This window comes from Dromaius novaehollandiae, chromosome 13 (assembly GCF_036370855.1).
Source record: "Dromaius novaehollandiae isolate bDroNov1 chromosome 13, bDroNov1.hap1, whole genome shotgun sequence".
In the NCBI taxonomy this organism is placed as follows: Eukaryota; Metazoa; Chordata; class Aves; order Casuariiformes; family Dromaiidae; genus Dromaius; species Dromaius novaehollandiae.
Window position 1 is genome coordinate 6054196 of NC_088110.1, and position 21928 is coordinate 6076123.

Consider the following 21928-nt stretch of genomic DNA (forward strand, 5'->3'; position numbering starts at 1 on the left):
ACGGGACATGTGTGTGTCCATAGCTCCCAAAGCCGAGGGAAATTCTGTTTGTCCAGTTCAACCGCAGGTGCTGCTGTTGGACGGGTGCTGTTGGAGCTAGTGTCTGACCTGCTGTGTGTGTGTTAGGGGTGGGTGACTTTGAATAGCAGCGTCTTCTTCAAAAGGGTTTGTATTTTATCTAATTTACATTCACACTTACCAATCCCGGTGCATGTATATTTGCAGTCCTAATGACCTGTTTTTGCGATAGCTCAGCATTACCTCTGTAATGAGAAACTCAAGGACAGGGAGCCTTTTGAGTTTTACACTCAAAGAATTCTTTTTAACAGGTCATAATTCCTTACTTTTATTAATATCAAAGCTTTCTAGTTTCTAGTCCTTAATGTGGGTAATTCAGATATGAACAATTCTTGAAGCAGTTTCCTGCAAATTAAAGTGAATGCATGCATAGAGCCACAGTCTTCATTTGTTGCTCTGATAAATCATTGTTTCACAAAAGATAACTAGTCAAACATTCAGGGTGGATCCAGACGATCGTAACAGAAATTCCACTCTACTAACAAACTTGTGACTGATCATTCTCTCATACTGCACCCCCCCCCCCCCCCCCAGAAGATGCATCTTCCTGGATTCCCATTTCCCGACAGCACGAGTTCCAGCCTCTTCTTTTGACAAACATATCTTTTTCACAGTATTTCCTAAACATTTCTGTCACAAATCAAGAATCCAAAGCTAACCTCTGAAATATTCTCTGCTGGCCTCTACAAAACTTTTCGTGCCCTTCATATTTAATTTTATATAAAATAATGCACGGTGTAATATTCAGGTCTCCTGTTTTCAGTTAAGCTGTATTAGGTAACTAAGATCTTCTTTCATATCCCATCAGAAAGTATCAATATCCAGATGGCAGTGTGCTGGAATAAAACAGCTACAGACTTGGCTGCTACTGTAAAGCCAAGAACTAACATTTTAGCCGGCACAATAAATAAAACTGAGGTTGTGACTCTTAGTGTATTGGAGTTGCACTAAATAATGCTACAGTAGTGTTTATTACTGGTTTCATTGGATAATATGCAGCTATAAAACCTGCTTGAAGCTTTTATTAGGAATACTCTGTCATTTTAAAAAGATGCCTACAACTTCTTTTTTTTAGTAATAATGGTGCAAGAATTACTTTGTTTATGCTGACTTTCTGTCTGTTAGACTGGGAGCCCGTTAGTCTCTCCCAGCTTCTGTGCGCGTTAGGTTACATGGACATGTCTTGGGAAGAAGACAGCTCTGTAGAGCCTAGGTTTGAAAAATTACTTTTAAGGTATTTTTGATTTGCTTGCTTTCTGCTTTTTCTTAAGTTTATTCCAGCACTTAATTTCTTGCTTCAGTTAAACTTGAGCTATTACTCTCCAAGTATAAACTGTGCTACTGCGTCTGCAAGTAAGAGTTATGCCAAGCTAACCCAGGTAGTTGTCTGAGAGGAGGTTGCAGAATGGCTGAGAAACTTTTATATTGGCTCAGAAGCATATGGGAAAGATTTGATGGTAGGGGAGGGACACTAGGAGTCTTAAATCCTGGAATTTTTTCCTTATTCCATTTCTGGCACATCATATGACCTAGATTAGTTCATGTTACCTCTTTGCCTCTGTTTACCTAACTGGAATCCTTTGAATTTCTCAGAAACGTTCAGGTTTAAATTGCTGCCCATACTCATAACTTATTAGACTGCTGTTCTTTTGAGCAAAAGCAAATTGTTATAATTCATATGGTATTACTTATTCATTAGTAAAATGCTGCTAAATTTCCATATTCCACAGATGTGTGATTTCCATATGCACTTGTTTATGGTGCACCTCTTAGAAAATACAGAATTGAACATCATCCAGTGGGATTTGGTAATAGCAGTGTGGGATTTAACAAGCCAGCAAGGTGAAGAAACTCGAGTATGTATTGCTCAGTCCATAATTCATGTGTGTAAGAGAAATTTGCTGTCTCAGTTAGTGACAAATATTATCTTTTCCTTCCATTGCCTTGTTCTCCATATGTCCATTCTTCACCTTAGTAGAATGCAACCAAAAGAAGAAACAGTGAGCTCTACAATGAGGAAAATGAATCCAGCAGTCCATCCTAGCAAGCCCGCCGGAGTACAGGAGGAGACCTCATACGAAGCCAGAATGTGTTTTTTAGCTTGCAGTTCTTTTAAACCATGTTAAATCCTACTCAAAGCTAATGGTAAGTGATTTGTTTTGTGTATGTTATGATTGATTCATTTAGTAAGGCATTACAGTGATGGCACTTGCTATTTTCCTTTGTGGTGCTGGGTTCTGCCTCTTACAAAATGCAGAAATAATATTTCCGGGTACATTAGCTAAAGTCGTCTTTCTATTAAGAGAATCATATGGAGTAGACGTCAGATTTTGTAGTAAGTATGTTCTTTTTTTTTCCTTTTTTTTCCCTCTTTCTTTCTTTCTTTCTTTCTTCTTTTTTTTCTTCCCCTCCAGGTGACCTCAGTGAGTCTGGTCTAAGCAATGCTGAAGAACGGAAGAACGGAGTTGGAAGGCAGGAGCTGTTTCAGAGGTGCATTCTTCTTCCTTTCATAAAGTCCAAACATGAAGATTTTTATAAACTTCATTAGGTAGAGTATTGCTAATACAATAATATTACCAGTAATACTGCATGATGTAACTGTGAGGGCACTGCTTTACTGTTATTGTTCATTGATCACGTGGAGCTGCATTTAATAAATGAACATATACTAGTGATTAAAATCAGCATTATGAGTGAGAACAGTAAATCAAGAAGGTGGGTACTAAAGAAAATAATACTAGCTTTTTTTTTTTTTTAAGCCAGTGACTGCCTTTTTCAGATCTTTCCATAACACATAGTTCTTCTATGAATTGAGAAAGGCATAATTAAGAAAATACCTTTTCATTCAAGAAAATGAAGTAATTCTTCTTAGCCAAAATGACCTCTTTTGTGTCCTTCACAGTCCTTTTAGCTATTATAGCATCTTAATGCATTGTCCAGCAGAAAGAAGCACTCGTGGTGCTGACCCATGAAATCTCCATAAACATCTGCGGTGCTGCAGCATATGCTGCTCTTTCTTCTCAGGGCTTCCTTCGCCGGGGAGCATTTGTGTAATGTCCGCTGTGGTGCAGCCCTCCGTGACCTCTTGCTCCCAAAGATGGAATTTGCGTGTCTCTTTCCGTTTAGGATTTGTGGGAGCTCCCTCCTGGGCCAAATAATTCTCAAATATTGCAAGAAGAGATCTGACAGTATTGTCTGGGAGACGTGACTGGATGACTGACTTAATTAGTATTAACATTTATTAAGTGCCTTACAATGGAGGGTAAGACTTGTTGTCCTCGTTTTTCACAAGTAGGAGAACCAGCATGCAGGAAGAATGGATCTCTTCTATCTTCTGTGATTCTTGACCCATCTAATTGGGTGACTGTCACACGAAATAACAACCCGGCTCAGGGGAATGGCGCCGGGGAAAGGTGCCGACATGTTCAGTGTGGCACGCTGCCTCTCCCTCCCAGAATGGCTTAATGTGCTAGGCAGGGTCTTCCCCCTGTGAGTGTCAGTTGGCCACTGAAGAGATTTAAAAGGGCTGATCAGCCTGAGGCTGTCCCTCTATCTGATAGCTTCATTCCAGATCTCATCCAGGGAAAAAGAAACATCTTCCACAGTGTGTTGCTGTGACTCATTTCTAGGAGCTGCTCTTGGTTTTTAGCTATTACCTTCGCCCCAGCCTTTTTCCCTTTCACAATAGTGGCCTTTCCCCAGGGTAAGTCGATTCACTTCACAGGTGTTTGTTGCTGTTTTCCTGCACTTGGGAGTCTCTAAGACTGTAGCTGTTTCTTCTGGGCTGAGCTTTTAGTTTTTCTTTTTAATAGTTTATTTCAATAAGAAGAGAATCTCTTCAGTTGCTGCAAACAACAGTGATTTTGATATGTATCAGTAAAGGTTTATCTTAGAGATATGTGGCTTCCATGTATAGAATTTAGAGACTTAAAAATCTACTTGGAAGCACCACCAACCTTGGAGGTGCTTGCTTAGATTTAAAATATGCCTTATTCTTTTATTGTTAAAAACAGTGTTAAGGGAAAGATGCAGTATTCTTTTGCAAGTGAAGTGAAAATAACTTTTTTTTCTTTTTTTCCTCTGTTTCACAGCTGCAAGATAAATACTCAGAAATAAGAATTGGTAAGGTTCATGTGACTAAAATGAATATGTGATAATGAGTTCTGCATATTAAAGATTGGGAGTTCAAGTCATAGACTCCAAAGTGAAACTCTCCATAAGCAAGTGGGAATTTTGCTTGTGTGAGGAATGCAGGCTTAGGCCCACAGTTACACCACAATTTCATCCTGTCTGCTGCTTTTTTATCTTGACTGATCTGCACGTAGATATCTCAAATGCTGCAGTGTTGGGGCGAAAATGGAGTTTGGGGTGAGGCGGGGTGGCAAATGAGTAAATAATTTCAGTCCAAGTGTTATTGTTACTCTATAAAAATAGATCAGTTTTACACAAATGATTCACATCTACAAAGATCTGTTTACAGCATTTTGACTGCACAGTAGTTAATTCTTTATGTGTAAATTAATCCTTTATACAAATTTAATTCCATATACAACAGTTAATGTCTGTGCGTATGAGTTGAAAATATATTTTCCAGTTGATTTATGTAGGGTATGACTTTTTTGTTCTTCTGCTCTGCAGTGGTTACCTACACTAAAGTTGAGTCGGTGTGTACTTAATGAAAATTAGATGTGAAATGTAATACCTGGAGGACAAAGAAGCATTGAAATCTATTGCTCTTAAAGACAAAGGTACTTCAGACAATTTTTCCTTTCTTAATCTCTTGAGAATTTGATGCGTTAATTCTGTTATGAGCAATTTGGAATCAATGAAATTGAAATATTTTCGGAAATAGTATTAATACCAGGATTATTGCATACCTTTTCTGAAACCTAGCTTCATTTTAAAACATACAGCATTTTGAGAGGCTGGTTTATAGAGACTCTTCTGTTGAGAAATAACACCTATACTTGTCTCTGCACAAAAGGTTTAAGATGTTGCTCTATCTGTGAAATTTGCCAGTGCTGCAACCATTTAAGTAAAATGTTTGTTTACATAACAGCAGTGGTATTTCTCCTCCTCTTCCTTGTGGTTTTGTCCAACTGGATGTTATGAGTGGCAGTTGCAGTGACTGCTAAGTGTTTAAATGATGACACCATTATGTGAAGTGATTTTGAAATGAGAGGTTTCAGCCAAGAATTACATCTGCTCTCATCTCCTTCAAATCATACTCTCTGGCTGTGCAGATTATGATTGATTTGTTTGTGACAGATTGCAGGAAACAGTCATTGATTTTTCAATATTTTACCTTAAAATTATTTACAGTTGTAACCAAGGGGAGGTATTTCCATGGGCTGTCAGCCCCTGAAAGACTGGGATAATATTCCCTGCTCCCTGACAAGACAAATTACCCGTAATGAGTGCAGTAGCTGAAGGGTATACTTTTATTTTAAAATATGTCAATAACCCCAGTGACTAAACGAATATTGATTCAGCATAATGAAGCCTGAGTAATGTGAAAATGAGCTCTTCAAGGAGCATGGTAAAGACTTTCTTTTTAGCTTGTAGCAAGAAGCTTTTCATTCTTTACTGCTAGGTAGTGAAAATATGCGGTCTTAAACAAGTCATCCTTGAACGGTAGTAATATGTAGCATAAGGTAACAAAAGAACTTCCTTTTATCTATTTATTTTTTTGCAAGCTCTTTCTCTTCTGTGCAGTTTAGCAGATCCGTTGATTGAAGAGAAAAATGCAAGTTATCCAGGGCAAAGATAGAATTACTACTGGTGTTAATGTCTTTTGCAGTAATATTCTTCAGCCAGCCTAATGGCATTTTTCAAGTGGATTCTGCATATATGAGCATGGAAATGTATCTAAATAAACTGTAGATTTAATTTCTTATTATTGACTTCTTGGACATATTGATGTGTGTTCTATATGATCGGTCTAATATTCTTGTCCTTTAACAGTTTAGAATAGCTGGTTTATGAGAACAGAGATATACTGTGTTATAAAACTTAGTTACTGTAGTGCACATTTTTCTTTCTAGTGCCTTGTAACACTGCATGTTTCTTACCAAATGAGAATTTTCAAGCAGTAATTCATTTAAATTACAGTAATTTATGCAGTGCCATAGGTGTGGTGTGGCAAAGCATATAATAGATTAATACAGATGTACTTCAGTCATTCAGTGTAGGGATTAGATTAAAAAGCATGTTGAGGTACAATTTTTTTAACATTAAAAATATTGAACATTAAAAATTATAATCTGAAAGGATCAATTTTTCATTTGTATTTGAACACATTGTGTGATGTTTGGAAAGCTCTGTAAAAGCACTGGGTATAAATAGCTGTGTAATTCAGACATATGCACAAAGATATTTTGTTGGGTGTTCGTGTATAATGTATCAATGTCGAAATGGTATCATAGCCAGAGTATTTACTGAACGTGTTTAACGGCACAAAGATGACTTTCCTTATTTTCTGAGGACCAGCTTCAATTGCATTAAAGTAGCTTGTGAAAATCTTCAGAAAGATGCTTTTCCTGTCAGCACACGGGTGATCTTTGCAAGTGTCATTCCTCTAGTATGGCTAAAAAGTATTTCAGGAGGCACTAGAGAACCTATGGCATTGCAGGTTAAATTGCAGCCCTGGAATGTGAGATATACTAGCATTTCTAATTTGTTAATTTGCAGAATAACATGATGTACATTTGTTAGTTTGTGAGGGTCTGTGTGTAGAACCGGGGATTTGCAAAATACGGGAGAATCGTTAATGGTGAGGGAGTAATAACCTCGGCTATAGAAACAGCAGTGACAACAGGAGAATTTGGGACTCTTGGAGATTAAGGTTCAACTGGTAACATTACACAGCCCGGTGCTATTTTACACATCCCAAATTCTCTGACTGTTCTTTGTTTCTGTACCTTTGTCTCTTTGGCAAACAGCAGGAGGTGGGAAGGGAAGGGCTCCTCGTGGTAGCTTTCCCACAGTAGCGAGGAGACTGTTCAGGGCAGGGTGCCAGTTCTGATGCAGAACAAAGGGCAAATAAACGTTTGCTTTAACCACATCTCTCTTTCCTGGATAACACTGCATGAGCTCTAAGGTACCAAACTGAATAAAAGTGGATACTGCTGGGGGTACTGTTGAGATTTAAACAAAAGTGGGCTCTGCTTGAAAGCCAGGGCTCACTTCACTTGCAAGACAAGTAGCGTCTATTCCTCTGCTGCGTTTCCCCAAGATGAAGTCGCTCATTAAATGGCTGCTTACGTGGCATTCTTGTTCAGGCCTGAACTGCCTGTTTGGCACTAACGGCAAATGGTGCGTCCTTGACCTCAGGAAAAATTGGCAAATGATTTGCATGCTCTGTGGGTGATGCCAGAGACTTTTGGTGATGGTGACTTGGAAGCGCTAATGTTTATTTCTGTCTCCTTTTAGTGTTACAATTGCAGCAACTTTCAGGTGACTAGCAAGAAACAACCCAAAAAATCACTAATCAGTTAAAAGTTCCAGTGGCATTTGGGATCTGCGAGAAGCAGAACATAAACCCAATTGCAATTCAGTTCGGTAAAACTAAAAGCAGAAAATGCTGTGGAATGGAGATTGTGGTAAAGAAAGGAAAGCCTCCTTTGTGGCAGAGAGGGTGTTGATGGTAAATCATGAATGGTTGAAAATAGGTTAGGGTTAATATTTACGGGTCATGTGTCCCTTGGTGCTTGGGGACTTGGAAAATTTTGACCCATTTCAGTTCACTTGAGGCCTGACCTGAAGACAATGTTTTAGTCTTTTCTTGTAGTGGGAAGGTGGTGACATGTTAGTGGGGGGTGTGTGTGTGCAACAGTTGATAGCTGTATACCTATTTGATTGTAGGATTCCACTGCTGGTAAAGTGGCAGCCAAAGCCAGTGGTTGATCCCTGCTGTGCCCTCTGTTCTGCAGGTGAACTGTGAGCTTGTTCAGGGGGTGGGGGAACACATGCGGTATGTACGCATGTGCTCTAGGAAGCACCGGGTTGTGTACTAAAAGCTCTTACTAATTTGAGCGGTGATTATATTGCAGAGTATTTGGTATGGTGGCCTATTGTCTATGCTGAACTGCTTAGAAGAAGATAACCCTAAAAGCGTATGTAGAGGGTCCAAGCTGTTTTAGAGAGCCTAGCCTAACTAGAGAGGTTAAAATTGCATGGTCGACTTTATGCATGAATGTTGTAATTTGTGTCTGGAATTATGGAAATAAGTTGAGAAACAAAAGCTGAAGTGATTGATAATTATTTTTGTTTTCTAAATGCTGGAGAAAGATATGTTATGCTTTCCCCTTCCTATCAAGAAAAGTCTACTGTGTCCTTTTGTTTGTTTGTTTGTTTTTAACTTATTTTTTACTATAAAGTGTCATTCCCAAAATGAAGTAATGTCCTTGGGCTGGTGGCAACAGCTGGAGTTGCAGAATTCATAAATAATTCAGAGAGGGATAAAGGGTAGGGTTTTTTTGTCATTTGAATCTTTATTATGTGCACACATTTCATTTTAGATATGGCATAGTTTGAATTCATTCGATATGATGATTGCACTGACCTGTCATATTTATTTTGATGTCCCTTCGAAGGACCATATGCTCCATCCTTACAATACTCGGCATGAGAAAGGATGCAAGTTGCTAACTAAAAAGGCAGCTAACATTTTGCATAGATGAAGATCCTTACTTTCTGGTGTCACATCGGTAGACGTACTGCTGCAGTGCAGTAGGAGGAAGTATAGTTCTTAAGTCAATGCGGTGACTAAGTCGCTTCATAGTGTAGTGAAAGGTGGAAGAAATCAATGCAAAAATTATTTGCATTGCAGTGTTATCTGGTACTTAAAAGCTCAGCTGTCACTAAGGCCTGCTTGGTGTGAGGAACCTGGCATGTGGAAAAAGGAAAATATTGAAGCCAACTAGAAATCTGCCATGATGGAGGTGTACCATGATAGCTTTGATGTGGGAATACAATTAATCACTCTGTACTTCGAAGTGGGATTGTCATGTACAGAGTCTTCCAGTCTTCTACAGTTAGTCTGGTTACGCCAGGCTCAGATCTTTTTCTTTGACGTCCAGGTGCTCCTTTCCTCTCAGAGAAATTGCTTGCTTAGCCAGACAAAATTTTGGTTAATGTTTTGGAGAAAACGTGCTATGGTGGTTTTCCTTTTCTCTGATTCTGTCATAACCGTTGCATCTGTTTCTGCACTCATCTCTGTAGACAAGGAGTATAATTTCTAGCAGTTAGTGTACATGGTTGAACTCGAAACTGTTACATTTCTCTAAGTAATTAACTGCATGACAATGAGTAATGTCTAATTCCTACTGGCTAATGCACTAGCAATTCCTAGTTGGTAGATAATAAGACCATGTTAATGTTACCTTCGTATGCACTGTTAATGTGGCAGGATGCAACCACTACAATATTTTCATGGTATAAAGTGTAATTGCAGCAATGAGTGGTGATTTGTATGAAGTAGATTGTCCATTGTGCTCATGTCAGTGGCAGAAGGAAGCTAATTAAGTGCAAGTTAGTGAAGTGCAATAACTAGAAGCTGTGAATGGGAATGATAACTGTATGCAAAATTGTTTCTTTTCTAGATCCTGCCGTCAATGACTGAGCCTCCCTGAAATCTTCTTATCAGTTACTGCTGAGATGAGAAGGATAACAGGAAGGAGGAGTGCCTAAGTGGTTTTAATGACAGCTAATTTCATCTATTTATCAAATGACAGGTTGTTTTTTTTTCCTCAAAACTTGATTGTCATGACAAGATGCTTTTGGAAGTCATCTTTGTAAAATAAAACTGACAATTTTAAGCTACAAAGAGTTATTGTAATCTTTCTGTACAATGTTGTCACTATGGTAAACCGCTGGAAAGTCTGTATTTTTTGAAGTAATTTAACTTGCGTACTTTACTCATTTGTTTGAATATCTGTTGACTGCCTTGTGAGAAGTTTCTTCCCAGAGTTATTTTATTCAATAGAACAGTTATTCTTACAACACTCAACTTATTATTGTCTAAATTACTGTTGCCTTAGCCTCCCACAAAAATGTTTCCTTTCAATAATTCTAAAACAAATAAGGAATGAATGGGTTTTTGTCCTCTTCCTGTTTTGATCGTCATATTTTTCTCTTTTAGTGAAAGCTTCTTCAGTCTTCAGAATGACACTATTACAAAGAAAGGTGCTTTACTTTTTTTGCTTTTTCCAACAGAAAGGGTCTTTTGGTACAGTGATTTTTGAGTATGTACATTGCCAAGACACAATTACTGGAGGGAGAGACAGAAACTGTTGGGAATGTCATGCCATGCCAAATTAAGAATTATTAGCTCTTACTTTGTGCAGTCTCTTCAACTAGAATTGGACCTATTGCATCTGGCTTATACTTTGACTCTAGTGGAACTAATGTGTCCTTGGAATTGCATTTTAGAGTAACTTCAGATTTATGTTTTCTTCACAAGTCTGCTTTAAACTGCTGGGATTAGCTTCAGAGAAGGCAAGAGATACAGCCTCCTCTGTCAGCAGCTGTGCTGGTTAAAGAAGGGGGCTTCAGGTACTCTCTCTCCTGGAGATTCTTGCCCCTGCTAGGCAAGCAGGCTGAACTGTTTCTGTGAGCACACCCAGACTTACTTCAGGCACTGATAATCATGTTATCAAATATTAGTTAACTGGTAGTTTGTTTTGACAAAAGGGCAGGGAGTACGCAGACCAGCTGCCCAGATGGCCTATCTGGGGGGAAGTGTGTTGACAGGAATTGTGTTGAGGAGCTGATGGTGACATAGTCTTTTCATCAGGTGCAGTTACATCTCTAAGAGGATGTGGCCAAAGTTTGATGTGTTAGAAAGTTATACAGTTCTGTCAAGTATAATTTTCATGCTTCAGGGACATACTGGATAATATCAAATGCACATGTGTTCCTTTACTTAGTCCTTGTGCTTGACAACATGAGTGGAGGGAGTTGGTATGAGTGTGTATAGGTGACAGAGGACACAGATGCTTATTTCAGGAAAGTTTGTATTTGTGGTCAAGGCGAGTGAATGGTACAAGTGTTTGTGTACCTAGAGAACAATCTGTTGTGCTTTACTCATCAAAGTTTTGACATACAATGCCCTGAGCTGCCTTTAGGGTAGAAAAAAACAAAACAAAATCCAGCCCACAACAGAACACCCCCACTCCCCTGTGGTCTACACTGCTGCTTCTCTGTCTGATGGTGCTGCTGATGTTGGCATCTGGTGAGACATGCAAGCTTAAGGGCCCTGCTCTTGATGTTCCCTATGTCAAAATTGGAACAGGATGGACGATCTCTAGAACTGGAAGGGGCACTAGACGAAAACAGTACGCTAAACAGCTCCTTCAAAATTGACTCTTCTCACAGGGAGGCTGTCAAACGTAGGTGCTGCCCACAAGCGGTGCTTGAGAATACGAAGAGCAAGAGGCTTGCCTGGCCCTGAGCGCTACAACTCTGCTTAGGCCTTGTCTTGGGGGACTGCTAGATGAAAAGAAATCAGTTCAGTCACCTCCAGTTCAGCAGTATTGAATTAGACGTCCTTTAGGTGGTCCTAAGCTAAAGGAGGAGGAAATGTATACCTATCTCATTATCTCTCCCTCTATCTCACCTGCCATAAGTAAACTGAATTAGGGAGGAAAATAACACTACATCTGGAAAGGAATACCCCTAAAGTGCTGATTTGCAAAGAACAGTTTCCCCTGGCTGCTTTGTCCTCAGCTGTACTACCCTACCATAGCGCCTTCAGACCAGAGCCTGTGCCTGCTCTCCCCTAAGCACCTGGGCCTCAAGAATTGTGGGATGAAGAGATGGGGCATGGAGATTCTTAAGACTGAGGCTTACAGAGAAATTTGGAGATGCACACAAACTTTAGAAGTCACTAATACGTTCAAATTATATGCAAGAAGAAGCAGAGATGATGTGGCAGTTCATGCATATTGTTTTCCTGCCAAGTTTTGAGTTAACTTAACTTTGTACTGCTATATACTAAGAAAATGTTGGACTTTCCAGTCAGATTCTTTTACTAGCCTACGCTTGCAGCGTAATGCTCAGTGTGTGCATAGTTCAAGGAGGCAGAATGCCAGCCACATAGTTTCCAAAATCCTCAATTTGTCACTGGTTCAATCTGTGCAAGTTTAAGGTGAAATGGGCTGCAGTTTCTGGTTTGAGAGCTGTGCTCTGTAATGGCATCCCGCGGTCAAGCCACTGCTGAGCTTCCAGCAGCATTGCTGAGTTCAGGGTACTGACCACATGGAAGTGAAGTATCTCATCCAAAGGGCTACTTTAACATCTCCAGCAACCTTTAATTCAGAGGAGCTGAGCATCCACAGCTCTAAGGCAGCCCATAATTCATATAATCTGATTATTTTAATACAGATTATTGTAGAACCCATGTTAAAATAGTTACTGAGATGCTTTTAATTTCCTAATAATTTTTTTTGCCTGCTCAAGTGCCTATATAATAATACCATATAGCTATATATATATATAAAATACCTTATATGTATAATACCATATAGTTATATATAATTAAACCAGTATTGCAAAATAACTCCTTTCTTATATAGGACACTGTCATGCTATGTTATGCCAATGACTAAAACTTTACTTCTGAGCACTGAAAATGATCAAGTACTGTACTTAAGACTGTCATACTGTTTGTGTAGCACTAAAAAGAAAACAAAATACAGTTTTGGAGCAGACAGATTTTTTTTTTCTTATAAATACTCCAAATAATATGTTGGTTTCAACTAGACTTCCTGGCTCTACACTGATTGCTGCATTCTGTATGAATATAGCAGGATCCCAAGCATTTCATAATGTACTTACTATTTTAAGCACGTGATTTTTATGTATTTTCTCCATAAATATGTTGGACAAAACATAATTTACCTTCTTAATTGGTACTGTGTATTTACTTTCTAGCTCCTTTAACTTTAATTCAAACTTGGTTGAATAAAATATAGCTCATTCCTTAAAATAATCTTTACATCTGAAATATGACAATTGATTTCATATGACTGGTTTCATACTTCAGACATAGGAAAACATTTCCGAGGCATGATGCGTTGACAACATATGGAGATAAAAATCGGCTAATGATAAACTCTATGGTGTGAACTTTTAATAAGAGTAATGAATCATTAAAAAGAGTTAGAAAGGGAATAGTAGATTTTCTATCATTTGAGGTCTTTGAATGAAGATGGAATGTTTTTATAGAGGTTTATGCTTGAACAAATGGCTGGCTGAGGTACGGGAATTCCTACCTGGGTCTGTGGTGTTCGTTACCACTAGGGTCAGCCTAGATTATCTTGGAGGTCCTGGCTTAGAAGAGAGGAAGGCATCAGTACCCTAGATTTAACAAATATCTTTGCAGAAGAGCAGCTTCCACTGAAAAGCTATGAAGTTACTTACATGTCTCAAAAAAAAAAAAAAAAAAAAAAAAAAAAAAAAGCTGGGGGATGGTCACTTAACTACTAATTTGGCAAGTTTCCTGCCTTCTAACATCATGTCTTTTCAAAGTTCCTTATTCACCTGGCTGTTTTGTTTGGAACATTGTAATGTTTCATTGGCTGCAGGTGGGTTTTATTCATTCATCCATGCATCCTTTCTTCAACTGTCTATCTTACATCACCTGTTTTCAACAAGAGCCTGAGGTCTATTGGGTAATTTGAATGTTTTGCATTGAAGGGCTTTTGAAAAATATTTCTGATGCTTTTGGTTTGTTTTGTAGTAGTACAGTCTAAGCATCCAAACTCTGTCAATGTCGTGCAAAATATGTATTTCCGTAGAATCTCAACTTGTCTCCATTTCTCCTGAGTTAATCAACCAGCATATGAAATTTTTTTCAGAGCAAATGTCTCTTGTATATTTCTACAAAATGTAATGTTATCTTGTTGCTAGAAATAATTATTTGGTTTAAAATAATCTGACAGCAACCCGCTGTGCATAAATTAGGTTTGTTCTCTATGAAGATTAGTTTGCTGGCATCCATTCGCAGGCGCATCACCAAACACAAGTTGGTCGCATCCGGTTATTCTTCCTTTTTTCTTTTTAATGGGCTTTTTGTTGCTGTACTGTCACCAAGGTTGAAATAAATGTGTGCAAATCATTTATGTTTCTAAGTTCTCTATAGCCTGGGGAGATGATATTGGCTCTTCTGTATCATGAAAAGACTTGGGGGCATAAGCATTGGGAGAAAGGGAGGAGTTGTTTGCACTTAGATTTCTGAATCTTGTGGACCTTTGTTTTTGGCTAGCTTGGTTATTATGTATTTTGCTGGAAGCAATATGTTATCACTGGAGTCCAAAATGCCAGGTATAATTAGGTTGTATGTTTAAAGATATATATATATATATATTTAATTGCATATACTAGCCTGCTTTCATGCAGAAGTACGTATTTTACATGGGGAAAATGCTGTGTGATTCAGAAAAAGCAGAAAAGTGATTTAAAGTTGTGCACTAGTGTTTTAGATATGAAAAATAACTGTGACTTTTATTTCTTTGTTTACGATTTATTAGGATTAGAGTTTTAAAAGCTTAATGCACACTGTAAGTGCTTTATGGTCAGTCACTGAGAATTATGGGCTCAGCGTGATTCACGTTTTTATTCTTCAGTATATCCATTATTGTTAGATACTGAGTAGTTATTGCACATAGGTGACTGATTTTTTTGTATTTTACATTTTTACAAGTTCAGAAAAATACTTCATTAAAGCAGCTCCAGGGTGAATGAGGTAATTAAAGAACTGTACCACTTTTATTGAAGTTGACACTTACTGCCTGTTCTTTAAAAGTCTGCATGTGAGCAGAATGTATCAAGGATTTATTGCAGTCAGACACCTAGAGCTACTGGGGGAGCTTTTAATAGTAGTAAAGATAACTTCAATTTTTACATTGTTAAATAAATCTGTCTTTAGAAAGAGGGCTATTATTGCCATATATTGCTCATGTCCTTCATATTTAGTGTGTATATGTTACATATATGCAAACCTAAACACAAATGCTTAAGACCTGAACACTTTTATTTGTAATTATATATTCTATTTAGTATTTATTCGGAAAATATAATGCCTTAACACTGACTGGGAATCTTAATTTGCTTGGTGCCAGCAGAAATCTGCATTTTATTGATTTTTTTTTTCCCCCTCAACTGAAATGCAAATCCTGCTTAGTTCGAATTGCAGCTTTTAGTGTCTCAGAGTTTAGTGTAGCAGGTGAGGAATCTTACTTAACCTACACAGCAGACATAGTTTCATTTTAAAGAAGATAATGAATGCAATGCTCTGCATGCCTAATACTTTGCAATTTGTGGAAAAAATAGGCACATAATTGCAACACACAGTGACAAAACACATTATAAATGAATTTCCATAAGTCTACTGGATAGATATAGATACTGATTCTGTAATTTTTAGTAACATAATCTTTTTCCTTTCTTTTTGTCTCCTTTTGCAGCGTATTGCAACAAACGTGCAGTTAGTCTATCTCTCCTGTTAACAATTCATGTCTTAAAACCATCTTTAATATTTCTGTTTCAAAGTTATACTGATAATGCATTTAAGTCAGAGTTAACAAACATGGGAGTTTCAGGATCAGAACATTTTCTTTACCTCACTTTACATGTAGCTATTTGTTTACAAGGCCCATGGCATGGAGGACTTTGCCAAGTACACTCAGCTCCCATGATTTTAGCGAGAATTGAATGATCAGAGCCACACGCAATTAAATACACAGCATTATCAGTGTTCATGCTTTCTGTAAATATAGGCACAAAGTACTTTCCTGAATGAGCAGGCAATCATGAAAAATATCAGAGGGCCAGATTCCTCTGCTGTAACTCTTTTGAGTAACCCCAGAGCCCAACTAACACTATCAGAAACAGCCCCACCTCTCTCAAATCCAAGTGGTGCCAAGTGCGTGGAGGTGTAGTAGTCTCGTGGCCCCTCCGGTGAGCAAAGGGGGCAGCAGGTCTCAGAGGCAGGCAGGGATGAGCAGGGTGCGGGGACCGGACCAGGGCGGAAGGGAAGAGAGGTACTGAAACAGTGCTAGTTCTTCTTTTGTGGATGCTTCCAGTTTTAAAGTGCAGCCATCTTCGTTACCATGCTAGGAGAAAGTCTCAGCAAAGTACCACAGTGGTTGGAGATGCTTTTTTCAAAGTCTCCTTTTTATGTAGCAGTTACTGAGTCTCAGACAACTCTGGACTAGGAAACCTCATTGTATCTGTGTAAAGTATGGGGTTTTTTTTACTTTCTGAAATGCTTTGTTAGTGTTAAATTCTTGGCAACATGCTCTGGACTGGCTGTTTGCCTCCCAGTTATGTATCATCTATATTTTGTATGATTTCAGGGTAGAAAGTTGCCTGCGCTGTTCAATTACCTAGCTAAAACCTTTATACCTTCACACCTATATTCTGGGGTATTTAAACCTTTGTAGCTTAGATACTTTTCAGGCATTACGTTTGAGTTAGTATTGCATACTATAAGATATAATAAAGCACATTGTTAAAACACATGCTGAAAGAATATTATTCATCAGCTACAAATAAAAATGCAGAATTTTTTTAATTTTACTTTTTTTGCTACTTCTTCACAGTAGATTTTTGCATTACATTTAATGTGGAAAGGAGGGGAAAAGGTTAGTTTCACTTACGGGGATGCATGAAGTGCTATTATGCATTTGTGTTCTGTATTTCTAGGATATTGTATAGTATAAACTGAAAATGCACTTTTTAGTTTTTGCATTTTGTTATATTTGCAGTGTAGTTATTTTCATGCTTGAATGTCTGAGTAAGAAAGCTGGGTGTTTTTAACTATCCACATATTTCAACAGATTCATCTTCTGGACATCTTTTCATATTTGATTCTGCAAACTGAAAACCAAAAAATTGGTTTATAAACTACCTGCATGTTTTAATAATATGAGTCTATTATGTAAGTGTAAACTACTAACTAATCCATAAGAGTTTATGCAAGAGAAAGCTATCTAATTAATGCTTTTAATTTCAGCTGTGAAAGAATGCAAAACTGAGGTCTGCAAGACTTAGAGGGGGTTTGTTTTTCATAGTTGAAGATCACTTTACTGTAAGTCTGATGATCATGTACACACACCATCTCCTTCCTGCTAATTAGGCCTCATAAATGTGGTCTCTAGAAATGTGTGGTAGAACTTTTTTCAAAAAACCACTACACCTTCATAAATAAGGAAACTGTATTGTATGTAACTATTATACAGTGCTCATTTGGCAGACTATAATTTAATAGAAGAACAATGATCAGACTAGTATATCAGTTAATTTTCAAAACATTTTATTCCACACAAATTAGCTCAGGTCCTGGAGGGCAAAATGACAAGAGGTTACTCGTACATTGTGTATTTAATTAATTGAAAAATGCTCAAATTGCTTTTACAGTTGTTATTAAAAAGTAGAATCAGTGTTGCCAGTGCTCAACCATAATTAGAACCCCAGGGAATTAAATATTTAGCATTAGTAATGTAACAGCACTTAGGACACAAATTTCTATTTTTGTAATGAAAGCAATACAGTGTAAGTGCAAATGGCTGAAACGACAGCTGTGACAAGTGAAACAGCCTGGGATATTTCAATAAGACACCTCATTGGACAGCAAGTCTTACCACATTACTCGTTTGTAAAAGATCTGCAAGTTTAAATCCCAGTAGTAATGCATTACACCAAGTATTTAGATTTCTAATTGCTCACAGGATGAACAGTTGGGCAAATGTCATGCCATAAGTGGTAGAAATGCGTCGTGTTTTCCTGAGTAACGCGGCGGAGCTGGGTGCCTCCGTCAGCCGGAGCGGCAGGGGCAGGGGCGGGGGGGCAGGTCCTGGGCGGCCGAGGGAGAGCGTCCGAGGCTGGGGGAGGAAAAGAGATCTTGTTTGTTTTAAGTTTAATTACGTTTTAAGCATAAGTGCTTTCACTGATACAACATGAAAAGTCGGATATTGGGCCCTAATGAGCTGTAGTGGTAGATGGCTGGAGACCCGGAGGGATTCATTCACTAAATTAACTGGATAAAAGTACTTGGTTTGGGCACGGCGTGACGGCTGAGCTGTGCTTAAAAACTCCGTTACAGAGCTGTCTCTCATTCCTGTTTTCATCCTAAACAGGCCATGTAGCCACTTTAACAGCCGCCTGCTACAACTGTTCAGCTTGTCAGAAGGTATTATATTACCATCTAATAAGTAATAAAGCATATTTGACTTCATTTCTCTTTTTTTCTGAGGTGGAAAGGGAAGGAGGAGAGACCGAAGCCGGTTGCCTATCTGTCAAATAAAAAAAAAATAGCCGTATTTAGGCACGCAACAGTGCATTTTTAAAACACTGATTTGTTTTCTAGAAATAGGACAATTGGCCGGAGGAGGTGGAATACTTGTCTTTGAAGCTGCTTTCAGTCCGGCGGGCGCGCGCGTGCGAGAGGAGCGCTGTGCGCGTGCTGAGCACTCAGCGCACGTTCTCTCGCCTGCTCGCAGACGTGCCGTGCTCATCCGTGGCGCCCCTTCCCCGCCTTTATAAGCGGGTAAGGGAGAGCGTTGCACCTGCAGAGGAGTTTCACGTCGCGTCACCCGGCACCCAGGGCAGGTGGCGATGCCCGCACGGGCGCCCGCTTGCTTCGAGAGGCCCAGCGTTTCTGCTGCCGGCCACTGCGCGGGCAGTGTTTGCTTTAACACTGCCAGAAAAACACTCTGCTTTGCCCTAAAACTTGGCAAACAGTGTCAGGGCCTATAAGAATGTCTCTGTTTTTGAAATTTAAAGGGGCTTTTGTCCGGAAACGTTTCAGGTGATAATCATAGAAACCCGTGCTGTTCAGGGGCTTTCTGCAAGCATCGCGGGCCAAGGCAGCATGGTGGTGGCGGGCGCCTGTCCTGCTGCAGACGGCGGTGCAGGTGTGGCTGTTGAGTGTGGTCCCGCACGCTGTTTGGGCGCAAAGCCTCGGGGATGGAGGGTTAGTCGCTCCCGTGGCTCACCCCTGGCCTGCCACAGCGCCGGCGTGGGCACGGCCATTTTGTGGTGCTCCAGCGCGGGCAGCCATTTTGCCTGCCCCTTGTCACCCCGCTCCCTCCGCTACCTGCTGCCCTGCGCTGTGCTCTCACAGCACGGCCCATGCTGGCCGGTCTTTGCCCATCCCTGACGGCTAGCTCCCTCACCACAGCTGCCCCCTGGGCCGTCTGCCCCCATCCATGCCCCATCTCCTTATCTGGGCAGCCTGAGGTGCCGCCTTTTGCCTCAGGTGCCATTTTGTCCTGGAGATGGCTGTAGCCCCTCATGGCATCCTTCCCTGTCAGCCCCATCACCCACTCAGCCCCAGGCCCCTCTCCTCAACCCTTACTCCTTCCCTGCCTTTGGCTCCCCAGGACTGAAGGAAGCCCCCAGTTGCAGGGGTGGCATGGCCAGGCCTCCATGGGCCCAGCAGGTGCGTGGGTGCAAGTGCAGCAGCCCGTGAGAGCTGCCCAGCTGGCCCCTCTTTGTGCCGTCAGCACCAGGCCCTCGCCGACATAAATTGGTGCCTCCTGGGACAGGCCTGGCTCCTGATCCCACTTCCTGGGTGCTGTGTGAGGAGCTTGCAGAGAAAAGGCTTGCCTTGGTTATTTTAAAAGTAATAATGCCTTTTCTTTAGTTTACTCTCAGAAATAATTTTGACTTCTTAGTTGAAAGTTTCTCCTAAATGTTTACTCTGGTATCTCAGGAGGATGCTTTTAGATTGGATTTTTGAAATTTAGTAAGGCAATAAGCAATGGCTGATAGGTTGTGTATAAGAGGAAGCGTTGGTAACATGGCTCCTGTCACAGTCGCCCAAGCCGCCAGGACTGGTGCAGGTAGGTGGAAGCCGATCACGAACAAGGTCTGAACAACACCTCCCTCCTCCTGGTGATGTGCTAGGGCACGGTAATGGGCACCAGCCATTAGGAGCTACAGTTTTGTGTGTTTCCTGAGAAGGCAGTATTTCTGAGAAAATCAGATTTTTTCTAATGGTGGTATTAATTTAGGCTCCAAGTGTAGGACCCCCCCATTCCCTCCCCTGAGCTGTCGGTGTCGCCTGTCTCTGAGGCTTTTGGGGGGGCTGCTGAACCTGCTCCAGCTTCATGAGCTCTTACCTGCTCACCCGAGACTTGTGGCTAGAAACCTTCTGTGCTCTGTAGTTTGTGTGTGATGCACAGAACTGTGCTACACAGGATTTTAATGTAACTGTGGATTATGCTGGGTGTAAAAAAATATTTATCAGCTTTTAATTTCATATGTAATATTGTAGTATTTCTCCCCTCTCCTCCCTGCTTTTATTTGAGGACTTTCAGGCCCTTGCCCCCGAACAAGATTGCACTGGAATAATGCTGAGGTCTTGCAGGCAGCCTTGATTTACACCAGTATGAGTTGCACCTGGATTTTGCTTTTTTTGTTGTATCTGAAAGCTGCACTGAGCCTCTTGTGTGGATGAGCAGGCAGCTGCACTGACACGATAGCAGAGCTGTTGCTGACTATCGTGGCAGTCATCTGTGATCTAAGAAGTCTCTATTCTGGCCTGGGACAACTTATTTATTTTTTTAAGTCCATTTTGACAAAGCCACTCTCTCCTAAGGTTTTTGAGGCTTGGATCTTGTCTGTCATTGCTGGGATCAATTCCTGGAAGTCCTGCTCCAATCTGTCGCTCTACGAGGATGCCTGCTCCGGAGCAGGGAGGGAGCGGGGGTTGCTTGCTGTAGTTGCCTGGAGATTGGCAGCAGTAAAGACATTTTTCTTTTTTGTTTTATTTTTATTCTTTGGAATCTCTTCTTCCAATCTCTGCACCCACTGTGCCCAATGCTGTGAAAAACACAAAGGCAGTTGCTGACCCTTGCTGGTTTCTCATCCTTCAAGTTGAGGTTAAAATGCCCTTTTCTGCTCCAAATTCCATCAGCCTCTTCTCTTCAGAAACATGTCACAAGCTACTCCGTCACTAACTTCTACCTGAAAGCATAAATTAAAAAAACATAAACTTGAGACATGATTAATTCCAGCCAAAGGACGTTTGATGTTACTTCATTTGCTTGCTAGCTAGCGCGGGGTTACGCTGCGAGCTCTGTGGCTCATATGAAGAAGGTAGGCAGGTAGGGCTAAAGCAAACATTGCAATGTCTTACAAGTGTCCCAAAATGTGTGGACTTGTCAGCACAAATCCTGCTCTGAAATGGGTCAAGAGAAGCGTCTCGTGCTCCTGGGGGTCAGTAAGTTTTTCTTAGTGTTTCAGTTCACAGTGGAAACTGGATCCTCTCGGCAATTATGAAAGTTTTCCATGGGTCCCGTTGCCAGTCCAGCCTAGCTGGATTTGACAGCCTCCAGTGCCTAAGGCAGGATTAACTTTTAGCACACTTCATTGTATTTCACTGATTAAGATAATCCTTTTTTCAGAACAGAATAAATAGATGAAATATTTGAAATATGTTTTACAATATCCAACTCGGTCTAATAGTGCTTCTACTTTTTTAAAGTAGGTGTGCATCCCAGAGCTGAATGTATGATTCCAGTTGCATGTAATTTTCCAGAGGTTCCTAGTTTTAAAAGGCAACATACTTGAGAGCTTCCCTACTAGCAAGGATTTGCAGGTACAGTTTTCATTTTTAAAGATCCCAGCAAAAATGTTTGGAAAAAGTAATCAAGCTATATACAGGTGACTGAATCGTACCAACGGCTGCTTCTGTTGTTGAACAAACGTAAACCTGGTTTGAAAAACAAGACTTAAACTGCAAAAATATCTGGGCACTGCTTAAAAATTTTCCTCTAGCCCTGATTCAATGGCTCTCCAGTTATGTGTTGGTTTTTACAATACAGTGCAGGGTATTGTAACT

General features: G+C 40.1%; 1 long non-coding RNA gene across 18 annotated transcripts in view; it reads left to right on the forward strand.

Annotated features, from left to right (window-relative positions):
• LOC112984390 (uncharacterized) overlaps window positions 1-14197 on the forward strand; it is a 591798-nt gene extending 577601 nt beyond the window's left edge. For 7 of the 18 annotated variants that reach the window (XR_010391379.1, XR_010391378.1, XR_010391377.1 and 4 more), the window contains 5 exons: window positions 1809-2223; window positions 2493-2626; window positions 4170-4200; window positions 4717-4826; window positions 9681-14197. This is a non-coding gene — a long non-coding RNA (uncharacterized LOC112984390). The remainder of the gene's footprint in view (window positions 1-1808; window positions 2224-2492; window positions 2627-4169; window positions 4201-4716; window positions 4827-9680) is intronic. The other 11 variants (XR_010391380.1, XR_010391382.1, XR_010391384.1 and 8 more) reach the window with 4 other exon arrangements.
• Window positions 14198-21928: the final 7731 nt, after the last annotated feature.